This window comes from Erinaceus europaeus, chromosome 13 (assembly GCF_950295315.1).
Source record: "Erinaceus europaeus chromosome 13, mEriEur2.1, whole genome shotgun sequence".
Taxonomy (NCBI): domain Eukaryota; kingdom Metazoa; phylum Chordata; class Mammalia; order Eulipotyphla; family Erinaceidae; genus Erinaceus; species Erinaceus europaeus.
The window spans coordinates 40999081-41014527 of record NC_080174.1 but is presented as its reverse complement, the minus strand read 5'-3'; the positions used below and the strand labels follow the sequence as shown (position 1 = coordinate 41014527).

The following is a 15447-nucleotide window of genomic DNA, read 5'->3' as shown; positions in this document are numbered from 1 at the left end:
CAATGAGGCTGCAACAACTAGGGCAACAAAAAGGGGGAAAAATGGCCTCCAGGAGTGGTGGATTCATGGTGCCGGCACCGAGCCCAGCAATAACCCTGGAGGAAAAAAAAATTAATTATATTTATTTTCCATTTTGTTGCCCTTGTTATTTTTTTATTGTTGTTGTAATTATTATTTTTGTTGTTATTGATGTTGTCATTGTTAGATAGGACAGAGAGAAATGGAGAGACGAGGGGAAGACAGAGTGGGAGAGAAAGACAGACACCTGCAGACCTGCTTGACGGCCTGTGAAGCAACTCCCCTGCAGGTGGGGAGCTGGGAGCTTGAACCAGGATCCTTATGCTGGTCCTTGCGCTTTGTGCCACCTACCGCCCAACTCCCAGGATCATCATTAAAGTGTGCTGGTCTCTTGTCCTAATCCAGCTTTTCTAGTGGTTGTACCTATGTGTCACCAACTATACTGCAAACTATTAATCTTTCAGTGGAAAAACAAAAAAGTACTAAGTGGTTTAAACAGAATAGTAGTGAGGATGTATTTGGCACAATGACCCGACACCCTACAACACTCAATATAGGATAGCTAGTGTTTCTATTATTGTCCTTTCATCCTTATCCTTTTGGGGCCATGGGCAACTTGGCGAGATGGGCTGCAAAGGCATTCAGATGTCATGACTGCCAGGAAGGAATGTCATTCTACTCAGCACCAACGTCAGAGCCAAGTTATTAATACCCATCCAGCCACACATGCTCCTGATTTAACATTCCAAAGATGAGGTGGAGAGATGGGATGGCAGTCTTGGAAAGCAGGTGGCTATAGAGGGAGGAACTGCCTTCTTTCTGGAAGCAGCCCTTCCCAGCTCAGCAGTCAACACTTGGCCCCTTTTCCCAGACAGACTCCCCACCTGCAATCTAGGTCTGGAAGGTGTGAAATTCCTGTGAAAGTAAAGTCCAGCCCCACACTATCAAAACCTCTGTCCTCCAAGCACTCATTACTCAAGGACTTCAAGGGAGCCAATGGCTAAGTGAGTAAGGCCACTCTGATGGGCCCCCAGTAGAGACAAATTGATTTGTGGAGTGGTGGCTTGTGAAAATGGGGGTATCACTTATCTGAACTCAGTATCTTAGAGAAGTGACTGGAAAAATTCTAGATCCCTTACTCAGACTTGGTTTTCCTGGCTGTTCACTGGGAATGATATTAATTTTAAACCTTTTCTTTAAAAAAAATTATTAGTGCTTTAATATTGATTTACAAAATTACATGTCAACAGGGGTATAAATCTATAAATCCACTCCATTCTCACCACCAGGGTTCTGAATCTTCAGTCAACCCACTGCAAGCCACTGCACTTCCCCTAAGGTTCTAAGACATGGGCCATCTCTACAACTATCTGACTACACTTATATGTAATTGCCCCCTTAGCTTCCTGATCTAATCCTATCTTCCCCTCCAAGCTACTCATGACAGCATTACTACCTCCATATGTCCCTCTCTTTTTCCTCCTTTCTCTCCAAGAGCAGATGGAGCTGGAATTCAGAGCCTTCTTATTTTCCTCCTATCACTTCTCCCCCACTAGGAGTATGGATCAAGGTTGTTTTAGGGGTACAGAAGCTAGGAATTCTGGCTTCTGTTATTGCTTCTCTGCTGGACATGGGCATTGGCAGGTTGGTCCATACCCCCAGCCTGTTTCTGTCTTTCCCTAGTGGGCCAGAGCTCTGGAGAGGCGAGGTTCCGGGACACACTGGTGAGGTCATCTGCCTAGAGAAGTTAGGATGGAATCATGGTAGCATCTGTAACTTGGTGTCTGGAAGGTGGCAGAACATAAATTGAGACAAAATGGTTAATGAACAGGAACCAAAAAGTAGGAATAGAGCAGATGAGATTAGAGATTTTAGGGTAGAAGCAAGCTAGACAGTCCATTTTAAGCATGTTACTGGGGGCACACAATTATGGTAGTTTTGCTTGAGTTTGATAGCTAGCCTTAAGTTGTATAAGAATATTGTCTGGGAGTCGGGCAGTAGCGCAGAGGGTTAAGCGCACCGGCCTAAGGATCCCGGTTTGAGCCCCTGGCTCCCCACCTGCAGGGGAGTCGCTTCACAGGCGGTGAAGCAGGTCTGCAGGTATCTATCTTTCTCTCCCCCTCTCTGTCTTCCCCTCCTCTCTCCATTTCTCTCTGTCCTACCCAACAACAATGATGACATCAATAACCACAACAATGTTAAACAACAAGGGCAACAAAAGGGAAAATAATAAATAAAAAAAATAAATAAAAAAGAATATTGTCTGAGAAAATGGTGTCAGAGTAGAGAAAAGGGCTAGAAAGTTGAATTAGGGCAGTGAGTAGCTCCTCTGAGTCCATAGTGGTCTGAGTTCTCAGTTCATTGTCACAACTGGAAATATTGCTGGCTGCACTCATTTTAGGACCACTCTTCCTCAAGTGGCAGGGCAGGATACCCCCAATCTCCCATTGGAGACTGGGCCTATACTTATCAACCTGTCTTTGTAATACAAATATTTTCATTTGATCATTGAAAGAGCAAATGAAAGATTCAAATAGCTGCAGTGGATAAAATGTTGGGCTCTCAGGTATGAGGTCCTGAATTTGATTCTCGGTGTCGTAAGTGTCTAGTGATTAGAGTAATTCTGTTTTCTTTTTTTTTTGTTGTTCTTTTGTTGTTTTCTACCAGAGCACTGCTCAGATCTGGTTTATAGTGGTGCAAGGGACTAAACCTGGGATTTCGGAGCCTCGGACATGAGTCTCTTTGCATAACCATTATGCTATCTACTCCCACCTGAGTAATTATCTTTTATAAATAAATAAATAAATACTTTAAAAAAGAGAATCTGTATAAAATGTGGGGCTTAATATGTCCAGTAAAGAGTTGGTACTAGGAGTCAGGCGGTAGTGCAGCGGGTTAAGTGCAGGTGGCGCAAAGTGCAAGGACTGGTAAGGATCCCGGTTTCAAGCCCCCGTCTGCAGGTGTCTCTCTTTCTCTCCCCCTCTCTGTCTTCCCCTCCTCTCTCTATTTCTCTCTGTCCTTTCCAACAACAATGACATCAATAACAACAACAATAACTACAACAATAAAAAAGCAAACAAAATAAATAAATAAATAAATAAGAGTTGGTGCTGGTAGCCTGACCGTGTCGTTTTCCTTTTACACACAAGCCATTTTTTCCTCTATAAATGGTTGTAGACCTCAAGGAACAGAGCTCTTCCAGGAATATCTCTCCAGGTTGTTCTTACATGCAGTTGGAGATCCCATGGCTAGTACCAGCCACAGTCCTTGGAAACATATTAAACACACTTTTAAAGACTACTTTTAGACTTGCAGCAAACTTGACCAGGAAGTAGTCCCTATGAGTCCATTGTCTCTCATGTTCATAATTTCCTGCATCAGTGTGCTACACTCCTTCCAATCAACAAAGCAACATTAACATCTGCTAACCCAGGATTCACACTCTCTTGAGTTAGCAACCTTTATGGGGTGGGGGTTGGGAGCTCAAGATCACAGAGAGTAAGGCCAAGGCTCAGGCATCTGTGCCTTTTTTTCCCCCTTTAAAGAGGGAGAGAGGGAGATGAGACAGAAATTAATGGAGTAATTGTTCCATTCTGTATTTGTTTTTGTGCAGTACTAGGAATGAATCAAGGCATGTGCACTGCTGCTTTGCCACTTCCCATGAGCCACTCTTGTTTTATTTTTTATTGCCACCAGGGTTTCTGTTGGAGCTTGGTTCCTGCATGGAAAGTCCATGCCCTCAGAGGTAAGTCTCTCCTCAACTTTTAAAATGATAGAGACAAAGGGAAATTGGGAGAGAGAAAGAGAGATATCTGCAGCACTGTCCTACTGCTTGTGAAGCTTACCTTGCTTCAGGGGGGAACAGGGGACTTGAACCCATGTCCTCAAAAATGTTAACTTGAGGGAGTCGGGCTGTAGCGCAGCGGGTTAAGCGCAGGTGGTGCAAAGCACAAGGACCGGCATAAGAATCCCGGTTCGAACCCCGGCTCCCCACCTGCAGGGGAGTCGCTTCACAGGCGGTGAAGCAGGTCTGCAGGTGTCTATCTTTCTCTCCTCTTCTCTGTCTTCCCCTCCTCTCTCCATTTCTCTCTGTCCTATCCAACAACAACAACAATAATAACTACAACAATAAAACAACAAGGGCAACAAAAGGGAATAAATAAATAAAATAAATATTAAAAAAATGTTAACTTGTATTTTTATTTTTACTTTTTAAAAAGTTTTCTTATTTATTTATTCCCTTTTGTTGCCCTTATTGTTTTATTATTATTGTAGTTACTGTTGTTGTTATTCATGTCATTGTTAGATAGGACACAGAGAAATGGAGAGAGGAGGGGAAGACAGAGAGGGGGAGAGAAAGATAGACACCTGCAGACCTGCTTCACCACCTGTGAAGCGACTCCCCTGCAGGTGGGGAGCTGGGGGCTTAACCAGGATCCTCAAGCTGGTCCTTGCACTTCGGGCCACATGTGCATAATCCACTGCAGCTACTGCCCAACTCCCAGGTGTATAATTCTATACCACTCCCACAACCAAAGATGTGTTCTCCCACCCCCCTACAACAGTAACAACCATAATTCTCCCAAGGTCATAGATATGGATTAAATATACATTCCTCTTTCAAGTGTTTTAATTCTGTATATTCTGTATATGAGTAAAATCATCTCATAGTTGTTCCTTACTTCTTTACTTACTTCACTAAGTATAATCATCACCAGTTCCATTCATTTATGTCACAAAGGACACAATATAGTCTTTTTTTAAAAACTGTTGAGTCTACTGAGTATATATCTCATAACCTTTTTTTTATAAGACTCAAAGGATTGATTTTTATTTCATTATTAAAGGTTCACCCTTGCAACTTTAAGCATTCTGCATAGCGTTTTCTCTCCAACACTTTAAACTTTTAATCAGGAAAATGAAAAGGCATGCATTAGAGAAGCATGTGGTCCATTTGAGCAAAGGTGGCTGACCCCAAGTGGAAACTGATGCATGTTTTTATTTATTTCTAAGGCCTCACTTTCACATCTTTTCTAAGCCACATTTACTACAACTTTTTGTTGTCCTTCTTTATTTTACTCTTCTCCTCTTAGGTAAGGGAAACAGGGCCTGTTTGCCTTAGGTGTTCTTCTAATTTTCTTCCCTCTCAGTGATGGAACAACAACAAGGGTTCCTGGCCACAAAAGTTACAGATCCCAATGGATCTGGGATTCAGAGTTCTCTGGTCATCTTTCCCTATCTGATAAATGACAGTGCTTTCCCCCACCAATTTTGGGGCATTGTACTATCGTTGTCGTCTTCTCCTTCTCCTTCTCCTTCTCCTTCTCCTCCTCCTCCTTCTTCTCCTCCTCCTTCTCCTCCTTCTTCTTTTTGTGTTACCAAGAAATGTTTTATTTTGATTGCAGTAGCTTGTTAATTGCACAAAATCGTTTTTTGTTTTTGCCATTTTAATATTACCACACAATCCTATTTTGAAAAATAAATGTTCATTAAAAACAAAGCAAAAATAAAAATTCACAACCTTAATTACTAGATTTGTCCTTTAAAGGTTTAAAGAAAAAAAGGGGGGTGGGAAGGTAGGGTAAAGAGAGGCTTTCTTACAAGCTTTTTTCACAAGTGTCACATTTTCTCCTTAAAAGGAAAGGGTTTCAAAACATGTGAAGTAGCTTAAACAGAAATAGTAATAAAAGAAACTTTACAGAATTGTCAACAATATTAAGACAACATTGACTAAACAATTTCATTACAACACCTTCCCCCATCCCCACCGCCAGTGTCCCACCAGGACCAGAACAGGCTGTGTTGAGACAGAAAAAAATTCCCAGTGAAATGAACTGTGCCCAGACCCTGTAGGCACTAGGCCCTGCCCCTACCCTCTCCTTCTCTTCACTGTTCACTGTGGCCCTCAGGACCCCTTCCCAAGGGCTGGAATGCACATTGAAGCACTAACACAGCATGGGCAAGAGTGGGCTCCCCTGCACCTCAAGGTAGGAAGTGTGATCCCAGTCAAGGGTCCAAACTGGTGTTGACATGTGGGACAGGTGTGAAGGGCAGAGTACATTATCGTACATCCACGGTGGGCTTCAGGAGGCTCACCAGGCCATCTGCTGCTCTTGGGTAAGCCAGAACTCTGTCTGCTCTTGACTCTGGCTATTTCTGTTCCATCACAAAGGCATTTATGGAGAGCTGGTTGCACGCTGGTAGTGCAAGCATGACAGTCCTCATTAGCTGGTCACCTGAGGTTAGAGGTCCCACGGAACCTCCTGTTTAGTCTGTGCTGGCTCATCCAGGCCCAGTGTTTCTCTGCAGGGGTCCACTGGGCACATGTGAACATGACCACAGCCTCTTTGCTCTGGGAGAGTGGTGGGAAGGTTTTCAATTCTCAATGCTGATTCTAGTTTCTTGACTGGAAAGGTCTGAGATAAGAGAAACTTAGAAGGGAGAAAAAGCCAGACAGCAGTTTCTGGGCAGCTTCTAGCCTAGGATGAAAGCCAATGTGTATGTTGGGTGTGTGCAGGTGTGTCAGCACATCACCACGTAGTTCAGGGTCAGGGCCGAGCTCAGAACTTCCCAAGGGCCAATCCTGCTGGCACCCCTCCCCCCATCACCTCCAGGGGAGGGGAGATGTTTGTGTGCTGTGCTGATGGTGAGTCTCAGAGTCTGTATAAAAGGAGATAGAGAGGTAGACTGGTCCAGAGTTAAGTCCCAGGACCCCAACTCCACATGAGTAGCAGGGGTTAGAAGGGAGATGGGGGTGCATTGGAGGGCTTAGTGTATATAGGTTCAGTACACGACAAACATGTCATTGTCAGACTGGTCCAGTGCCTTGGCTCTTTTATACACCTCATTGCCTGCAGCCGCCATGGGAGTGGGGTGGTTGACTGCATCACCCAACGCGATGGTTAAGCAGAGATCCTTCTGAATGTACTTCAGGTAGAAATCAGGCTTAAAGTTGCCTTGCAGGATATTTTGACTCTTCTGGTCCAGGAAGATGCTGGCCAACTGTCCCTGATTGGAGATGTCCATGAGTGTCTGCTGAGACTGGCCTGTCTGGTGGGCCATCGTCAGCCCCTCAGCGATGGTGACCATGAAGCTCCCTTGGACCATGATCAGCATCATCTTGGCTGCATTGCCCACATCACCTAGAAAGAAGGAGGTCTTCCCCATGGCCTGGAAGCAGCTGCTGCAGTCCTCATATAAGCCCCTGTCTCTGGCTGCTAAGATCACCAGCATCCCATCATTAGACAGCTGCTGATTCCCTGAGACCGGGGCTTCCAGAAAGTGGCCCCCCGACACAATTACCTGGGCCATCTCGGTGACTGTGTCAGCGTTCACTGTTGACATGTCCACATAGCACTTCCCGGGGCGGATGCATTGCAGCACTCCACTGGGACCCAGCACCAGATCCTTGGCTGCCTTTGGATTCGACATGCAGATAAAGGTGATATCACAAGTAGAAACGACCTCAACGGGGGTTCTTCCTAGGCGGTCCCCCTCCTGGATGAACAAATCACACTTTTCTGCAGTCCAATTCTAGACAGTTACTGTGTGACCCATTTTTAGCAAGTTGGAGACAATGCTACTTCCCATGAGGCCAAGGCCCCCAAATCCTATCTTTTTGTCTGTGGATGTGATGCTGCCATTCACGGCTGTGCTGTCTGTTGCCTGGATGGAGGTGGACCCTGCCTCCTCTTTGCAGATATTCAACTTCTTTGTGATGTCTTGGTAGCAGACAGTTGATGTCTCTGTTTGGCTGAGCAGAAAGTGATGGATATGGGGGTCTGCATCTTTAATGGGCTCCCTCATGGTGGCTGCCATTTGAAGGCAGCCATGGGGCCTGCCATCATCCCCTTCATAGTGCTGGACTTGGGGATGGTGGGATCCTTCTCGTCCTTTGGGGGTCGACCCCACTTCTGGGGACTTAGTTCTTAGGCTCTTTTCAGAGGGGACTTGGAGCCTCTCTTTGAAGAGCTTGACAATACCTTTTTTCCTTCTCCCATGTTCTTCACCTTCCTTTCAGACAGGCTAAGCTCGTGCTTCTCATCACCTGAGTTTGACCTACTCTTCTCACTGGAATTATGCTGATTCTTGTCATCAGCAGAACTGATCTTTCTCTTTGGCTCTCCTGAGGAAATCCTCCATGGTATCCACAGCTTGCTGGAACTGTTTACCCTTGTTAATCGTGATCATTTCCTCCTTATGTGCATGATACGGCTTTAGCTGCTCCACTTTGATCCAGGCATGATCCTTCGTATTAAAAAACTTCACAAAGCAGCATTTCTTTCCATGTGGTTTCTCCAAGTCCCTGGGAGGGTTAACTATCACACCAAATCGCCAAGCCGCAAACTCACAGCTGCCATCTTACCACCCAACCCTGGATTGTCTTCTTTATACCTTGGCTTTTCATATTTGGGGGAGCAGAGAGATTATAATGGTCTCAGATAACCACTGGGACCCTAACTATGATTACAGGGGAACCAAATCTTCAAGTACTCCTTTTCCAAAGTATTTTATTTTGTTTTTTAAGTTTTTTTTTTTAAAGATTTTATTTATTTCCTTTCCCCATTTTTGGATGGGGTCATTTGATTTTTGTTGCTGAGTTTGGTGAGCTCTTTATATTTTGATTATTAGCCTGTTGTCTGATGTATGGCATATAAATATCTTCTCCCATTCTGTAAAGGGTCTCTTTGTTTGGGTAGTGGTTTCTTTTGCTTTGCAGAAACTTTTTAATTTGGTGTAGTCACATTGATTTATTTTTGTTTTAGTCTTCTTTGTAATTGGACTCATATCATTGAAGATGCCTTTAAAATTTAGATGGAAAAGAGTTCTGTCAATATTTTCCTCTAAGTATTTGATAGTTTCTGTTCTAACATCCAAGTCCTTGATCCATTTGGAATTTACTTTTGTGTTTGGTGAAATATAGTGGTTCAGTTTCATTCCTTTGCATGTTTCAATCCAATTTTTCCAATTTCATTTGTTGAAGACACTCTGCCCATCTAATAGTCTGGGCACCTTTGTCAAAGACTAGATGTCCATAGGTGTGGGGGAAGATTTTATTTATTGATTGATGAGAAAGATAGGAGGAGAGAGAGAAAGAACCAGACATCACTTTGGTACTTGTGCTGCCGGGGACTGAACTCAGGACTCATACTTCAGAGTCCAATGTTTTATCACTGCGCCACCTCCTGGACCACTTCCAAAGTATTTTAAACAGGTAGCCTATTTTAATTTTAATTTAATTTAATTTTTAAAAACATTAAAAAATATTTATTTATTTCCCCTTTTGTTACCCTTGTTGTTTTTTATTGTTGTTGTTGTTCATCTCATTGTTGGATAGGACAGAGAAAAATGGAGAGAGGAGGGGAAGACAGAGAGGGGGAGAGAAAGACAGATACTGGTAGACCTGCTTCACTGCCTGTGAAGTGACTCCCCTGCAGGTAGGGAGCTGGGGACTCGAACTGGGATCCTTACTCGGGTCCTTGTGCTTTGCGCCACGTGCACTTAACCCACTGTGCTACCGCCTGACCCCCGGTAGCCTAGTTTTAAATCATAATTCCTGGGGGCTGGTAGTAGCACACTGGGTTAAGTGCACATAGTATAAAGCACAAGGACCCAAGCAAAGATCTGGGTTTGAGACCCCGGCTCCCCACCTGCAAGGAGGGTGGCTTCACAAGCAATGAAGGTGTCTCTCTCTCCCCTGCTCTATCTTCCCTCCTCTCAGTTTCTCTCTGTCCTATGCAATTAAAAAAATGGATAAAATGACCTTCAGGAGCAGTGAATTCGTAGTGCAAAAGAGACAAAAGAGGCAAAAAACTTAAATAAATCAATCATAATTCCTGTCATTAACTGGGAGTTTACTACATGCCAGTTACTGTGCTATATGTGCTATGTGCTTTATGTGTGCTCTGTCTTCAGCCTTGTGACAATGTCATGAAGGAATTTCTATTATTATCTCCATTTTTTTATTTTGGGAAACTGAGATTCAGATAGTGACTGGTTTGAAGTCACATAGCTAGTTAAGAGATGAAACTCAGACATGTACCTATGTTTTTCTGGCTCTGAAAAATGTGTGCCCAACCATTGGACCACAGCCTCATAGCCCTTTGGTATTTTGTGCCACTTCTTGGGTGATAGGAAGTCCAGAGGGGTGAGTAGTTTTCTCAGAATCCCATCAGAGTTTGAGTACTAGACATGTACTAGTACCAGCCATGATCTGTCTCCAGATCCCAAAGTTGGCCCAGTAAAATAAACCAGACATTCTCAGACCCTAGAGTGGCCCAGACCTTCCTCCCTAAGCTGGGACTCTCCCCAGGCAACAGTGCCAAAAACATAAGTGAGCCTTTCAGCAGGATGCTGCTCCTGAGTCATGGAATATTTATAGCTAGATCTCTTTGTCTTGCCTCAGCTTGGCCAGGGTTTATCAGGTTCACTTGGGGCTTGGAGGGTGACAACCTATTTATCATCCAAGGTACCCAAGCAGACTGTTGGGGCATCTTCTGAGAAGGAGGTCTGGAGACCTGCCCATGTTTAGACCTGACCTGACCCTCCACAGGCTGAGGCAACTCTCCCTACCTCAGTTTTCTACCTTCTGAATATTTCCCTATTCACCCTACCACAATTACAAGTACCCCCAGTGAACTTGTCTTCAGTTAAAGTGAGACCAACATGCTGCCTCCCTCAGGAAGACTTACTGGATTGATATGGGAAGGTCCAAAACTTTCTCTAGCCCCACTGATTTTAGGAAGTCAACTCTTTCATTGTTCAGGTAATTAAATTAATCATAACATTAACTGAGGAACTATGTCCCAGATGTTAAGCAAAAAGTTTTTTTGTTTGTTTGTTTTTCTTGTTGGCATCTTGCACCTATGCAATCCCTGTGACTTTTGTTTTCCTTTTAATTTCAAATAGAGGGAGAGAGAGAGAGAGATAGAGAGAGAGAGAGAGAGAGGGAGAGAGAGAGAGATAGAGAGAGAGAGAAACAGAGATTGAGAGGGAGAGAGAAGAGGAGATACCACAGCACTGCTCTACCATTTATGGGGCTTCCCCTGGAGCCATGTATGAGGCTCTTATGCAGTGCTGGAGGCTCGAACCCAGGTCCTCATACAAGTGAAGTGTGTATACTCTACCAAGTGAGCTATCTCCTGGTTTTAGTGAAATCTTTCAACACTGTATTTTTTTTTCCTCCAGGGTTATTGCTGGGCTCAGGGCCTGCACCATGAAGCCACCACTCCTGGAGGCCGTTTTCCCCCCTTTTTGTTGCCCTAGTTGATGCAGCCTCGTTGCGGTTATTATTGCCATTGTTGACGCTGCTTTGTTGTTGGATAGGACAGAGAGAAATGGAGAGAGGAGGGGAAGACAGAGAGAGAGGGGAGAGATAGATAGACACCTGCAGACCTGCTTCACCGCCCGTGAAGCAACTCCCCTGCAGGTGGGGAGCCAGGGGCTCGAACCGGGATCCTTACGCCGGTCCCTGCGCTTTGCGCCACGTGCGCTTAACCCACTGTGCCACCACCCGACTCCCTAAACACTGTATTTTTAATCCTCACAATAACTTTGTAAGTTGACTGTTAATTTAATGTCATTTTCATTGACAGTTGAATCTTGAGAGATGAAATATTTTTTCCAGGATCACATAGTTCAAATCAAGGCCAAGTCCCAAACTAGGTCTTCTGGGTGTTAGAGTCCAATCTGTGGGTGATCATAGGCAAGTTTCTTCCCCTCTGAAACTCAGTTTCTTTATCTGTACAGCAGAGGCACTAGTACCTACCTCTCGCAGTTGGAAAGACTGGATAAAACTAGTGCAGAGTCTGCTCCCAACCACCAGATGCAGCTCCCCAACTCCAGAACTCAGTAAACTCACTTGTTCTGTGTTGCTTAGGACCATCAGCCAGACCACATCTGGCTCGTTTCCAGGATTTGAATCTGAGACCCAAGCTGTTCCAGTCACCACTGCCCCTTCCCAATAGTCTTATATCTCAAGTGACTCACAACCTAGGGACTGGGGCAGTAGTGGGCAATGAGTTTGGGCAGAAATGGGGGAGCAGTGGGGAGTCAGGTGGATAGGAGGACTGTGAGAGAGGTGCAGTAGAATGGACAAGGCTGACACTCTGGGGATTTATTTTGGACAGTGCTAGCCTCTAGGCTGCTGACAGTTGGAGCCCAAGGTGTCAGTGCTGCCCTGGGGGCCAGATTTAGTGGTCAGATTTTGAGCTCTGACCACATCTCAGTGGCATGGCTGTCAGCACTGCTCAGAAGCTACTTTTGTGATTCCTGGTTGGTTAGGGGTTTCTGAGGCTCTGAGCCCTGCAGAGACATAGGGGCTGGGTTTCTGTGGCTCTGCCTATGACAACCTGCTCCTCTCTGCAGTCTTAACTCCCCCAGTCCAGTGCAGAGCCCCCCTCCCACCTCCCAGGTTCAGGCAGATTTAAACCCCAAATCTCACTATTCAGTTTACCTTCTGTGTGACCTTGAACAATGTATTTGACCTTGGTGCCTTGATCTAGAAATGGAGACCATCATAGTTACCTCAGGGTTGTGATAGTTAGATTTTGCCCTGGCCTGCTAACTTCCCCACAGTGGCCCTGTCTTTACCCACTACTCTCCCATGCCTTGACCTGGCTGTTCAGGGGGTACTAATCTCCCTCTGGGGTGCTTCCAGAAGCCTTGACCCTTTCTCTTTTTTGACCTCCTGACAGAGATAAGGACCCAGCTCCATTCAGCTCAAATTTCTCACCGGGTATTGCTGAAGGGCCTCAGTAAGGAACCTGAACTTTTTGAATTCTATTATATGGGAACATGACATTTTTAAAAATACGTACAGTAAGAAACTAAGAAGAAAGAGGATGGTAGGGAGAAAGAGTGGGACCCCACAATGGCACACCTGGTTAAGTCCACCTGCAGGGGACTCACTCCACAGGCAGTGAAGCAGATCTGCTGGTGTCCATCTTTCACTCTCCCTCTGTCTTCCTCTCCTCTCTTCATTTCTCTCTGTCCTATCCAACAATGACATCAATAACAACAACAATAATAACTACAAAAGTAAAACAAGGGCAACAGAAGGGAAAATAAATAAATATACATATATATAAAAAAGAAAAAGTAGCAGACTACCCAAGTGAGCGATTTTGTCAGCCCATACATATATTATTTCATTGAAAAGGATCAGATTACATATATAAATGGCAAGAACTTTTCTGTTTGCACTTAATATATCTTGAAAACTTTTATATTTATGCTTAATGATTTTTATTTAATTTTTATTTATTGATCAGCCGGAGCCTCACAAATGCAATATTTCACTGCTCTTGGGTCACTTTTTCATCCAGAGACATAATAGTTGCCGCCAGTGTTGTGGCATCGTAAAGTGGTTCTAGAACTCAAACCCGAGCCACGTATATGGGAAGGCAGGTGCGTTGGAGTTAAAACACACACACACACACACACACACACATACACACACACACACACACACACACACACACACACACACGGAATGGAAGGATCCAGATCATCTAGATCAGTCAAAATACTTATTGAGGTGTGCTTTTGTTTTATCTTTAGTGATTTTTTTCTGTGAGCATTTGGAATAATGCACAGCTTATAAGTGTACAGTTTAAAGCATTTTTACAAAGCGAGTGTGCTGCACGGCCTGCCCATGTGCAGAGCAGCACTCCTGGAGTCCTATTCTAGGGTTCTGGCTGGCCAGGGTAACACCCACCTGACTTGCAGCAGCTTAGATTAGTTCTGAACTTTATATAGACAGAATCATACAGTCTGTACTCTTTTGCTCAATACTCTTTATGAAATTTGTCTATGTACCTGACAATATTTGTATAGTGTTCATGATGTGACTGAACATTTTATTTATGTGTTCCACTGATGACATTGGGGTTGTTTCCAAGAATTTTCTAGTATAAATAATGTTGCAAAAAAATCACTGTATGTAAGCAAATCTATATACAGCTATATATGAATATCTACCTACCTCTAGATAGCTAACTAGCTATCTTTTCTCTCTGTCTCTCATCCTTTTGATAACAGAAATTTCTCAGCATTTGGCTTCTCAGTCACATGTATAAATATTTTGCATTTTGATTTTGGCAAATTGTACCTATTCCCTCAAGACCCAGAGTAGTGCCTGTGTTCATTGTCTCACAGTTCCACTGATCTTGGATTATCAATCTTTTAAATTTTCAGAAATCTTATAGCAGACAAATAAGATTTTACTGTAGTTTTACTGATATTTTAAAACTCAGTGGTGATAAGGACCTTGTTTTTCTTGTTTTTGAGGAGGGGGCATTGACATTTAATGTATTAGGGTATTGACTCTTGGTCTTGTATGTGTTTTCCTACTGTTTTCTCCAAGTCACTTGTCTTTTCACTTTGGCTGTGGAGCAACTGCAGGTTTAAATATAGTTTGTTTTCCTCCTACTTACTGTTTATGATCTGGATCGTCCCAAGGGTGTGTGTAGCAAAACCCAGGTTCAAATGGTGGGGGTGTAGGGAGTTGTAGGCCAGATGAAGTGAGCAGCTGGCCCAAAGACTATCTCTTTGGAGTACATCTGGGTCATTACAGAGCCCCAGGAGCCTGAATTTGCCAGGAAGTTTCCTTTAGTCCCTTTCCAAAGTTTCCAAGTACTGATGCCCAGATTCCCACTGATAGTGAAAAATATCTCCCCAGAGCCCCGGGGCCATGCAGGTACAAGGAGAGCCAAAAGCAGTGTTCAGGGGGCAGTGTTCAAAGTAGGGTAAGTTCAAGGGCAAAAGCAAAGTAGACCAAGTCTCAGAGTTTAAGGCCTGTCTTAGTCTGATCAGATGGTTAAAACAAAATAGTCTGGGTGCTTGACATAAGTATTGCTCATAATTCTGAGGCTGAGAAGTTCAAGATCAGGGTCCTGGCAATGTAGGCTCCATTCTGAGACCTCTTTAATTTTTTTCTTTTTATCTTTATTTATTTATTGGATAGAGACAGCCAGAAATTGAGAGGGAAGGGGGAGATAGAGAGGGAAAGAGACAGAGAGACACCTGCAGCCCTGCTTCACCACTTGTGAAGCTTTCCCCCTGCAGGTGGGGACTGGGAGCTTGAATCTGGAACCTTGAGCATTGTAACGTGTGCTCAACCAGGTGTGCTACCAACTGGCTCTCTGAGACCTCTTTTATTGGCTTATACATAACTTCTATTTCACTGTGGGCTTAATAGGATATTTCTCAGCATATGTGCATGGAGGGGGGGGCTGTCTTGTGTGTTTAAGAGCAATAGTCCCTTCTTTTAAACCCTCCTGACGCAACCATATCTTAACTTTCAAAGACTCTGTCTCCAAATGCCATCCAGTTGGGGTTCAGAGTTTCAACATCTGAATTTTAGGGAGACATAAGCACAAGTCCATAAAAATACCCCAGACCACTCTCTAGAAGTACAGCCTTAGGCAA

At 44.1% G+C, this 15447-nt stretch overlaps 2 pseudogenes; both read right to left on the bottom strand.

Moving 5' to 3' along the window:
• Positions 1-3212: 3212 nt before the first annotated feature.
• LOC132532572 (small nucleolar RNA SNORA44) lies at positions 3213-3299 on the bottom strand (annotated as a pseudogene).
• Positions 3300-6801: 3502 nt separating this feature from the next.
• Positions 6802-8384, bottom strand: LOC103113073 (cytokine-like nuclear factor N-PAC; annotated as a pseudogene).
• Positions 8385-15447: the final 7063 nt, after the last annotated feature.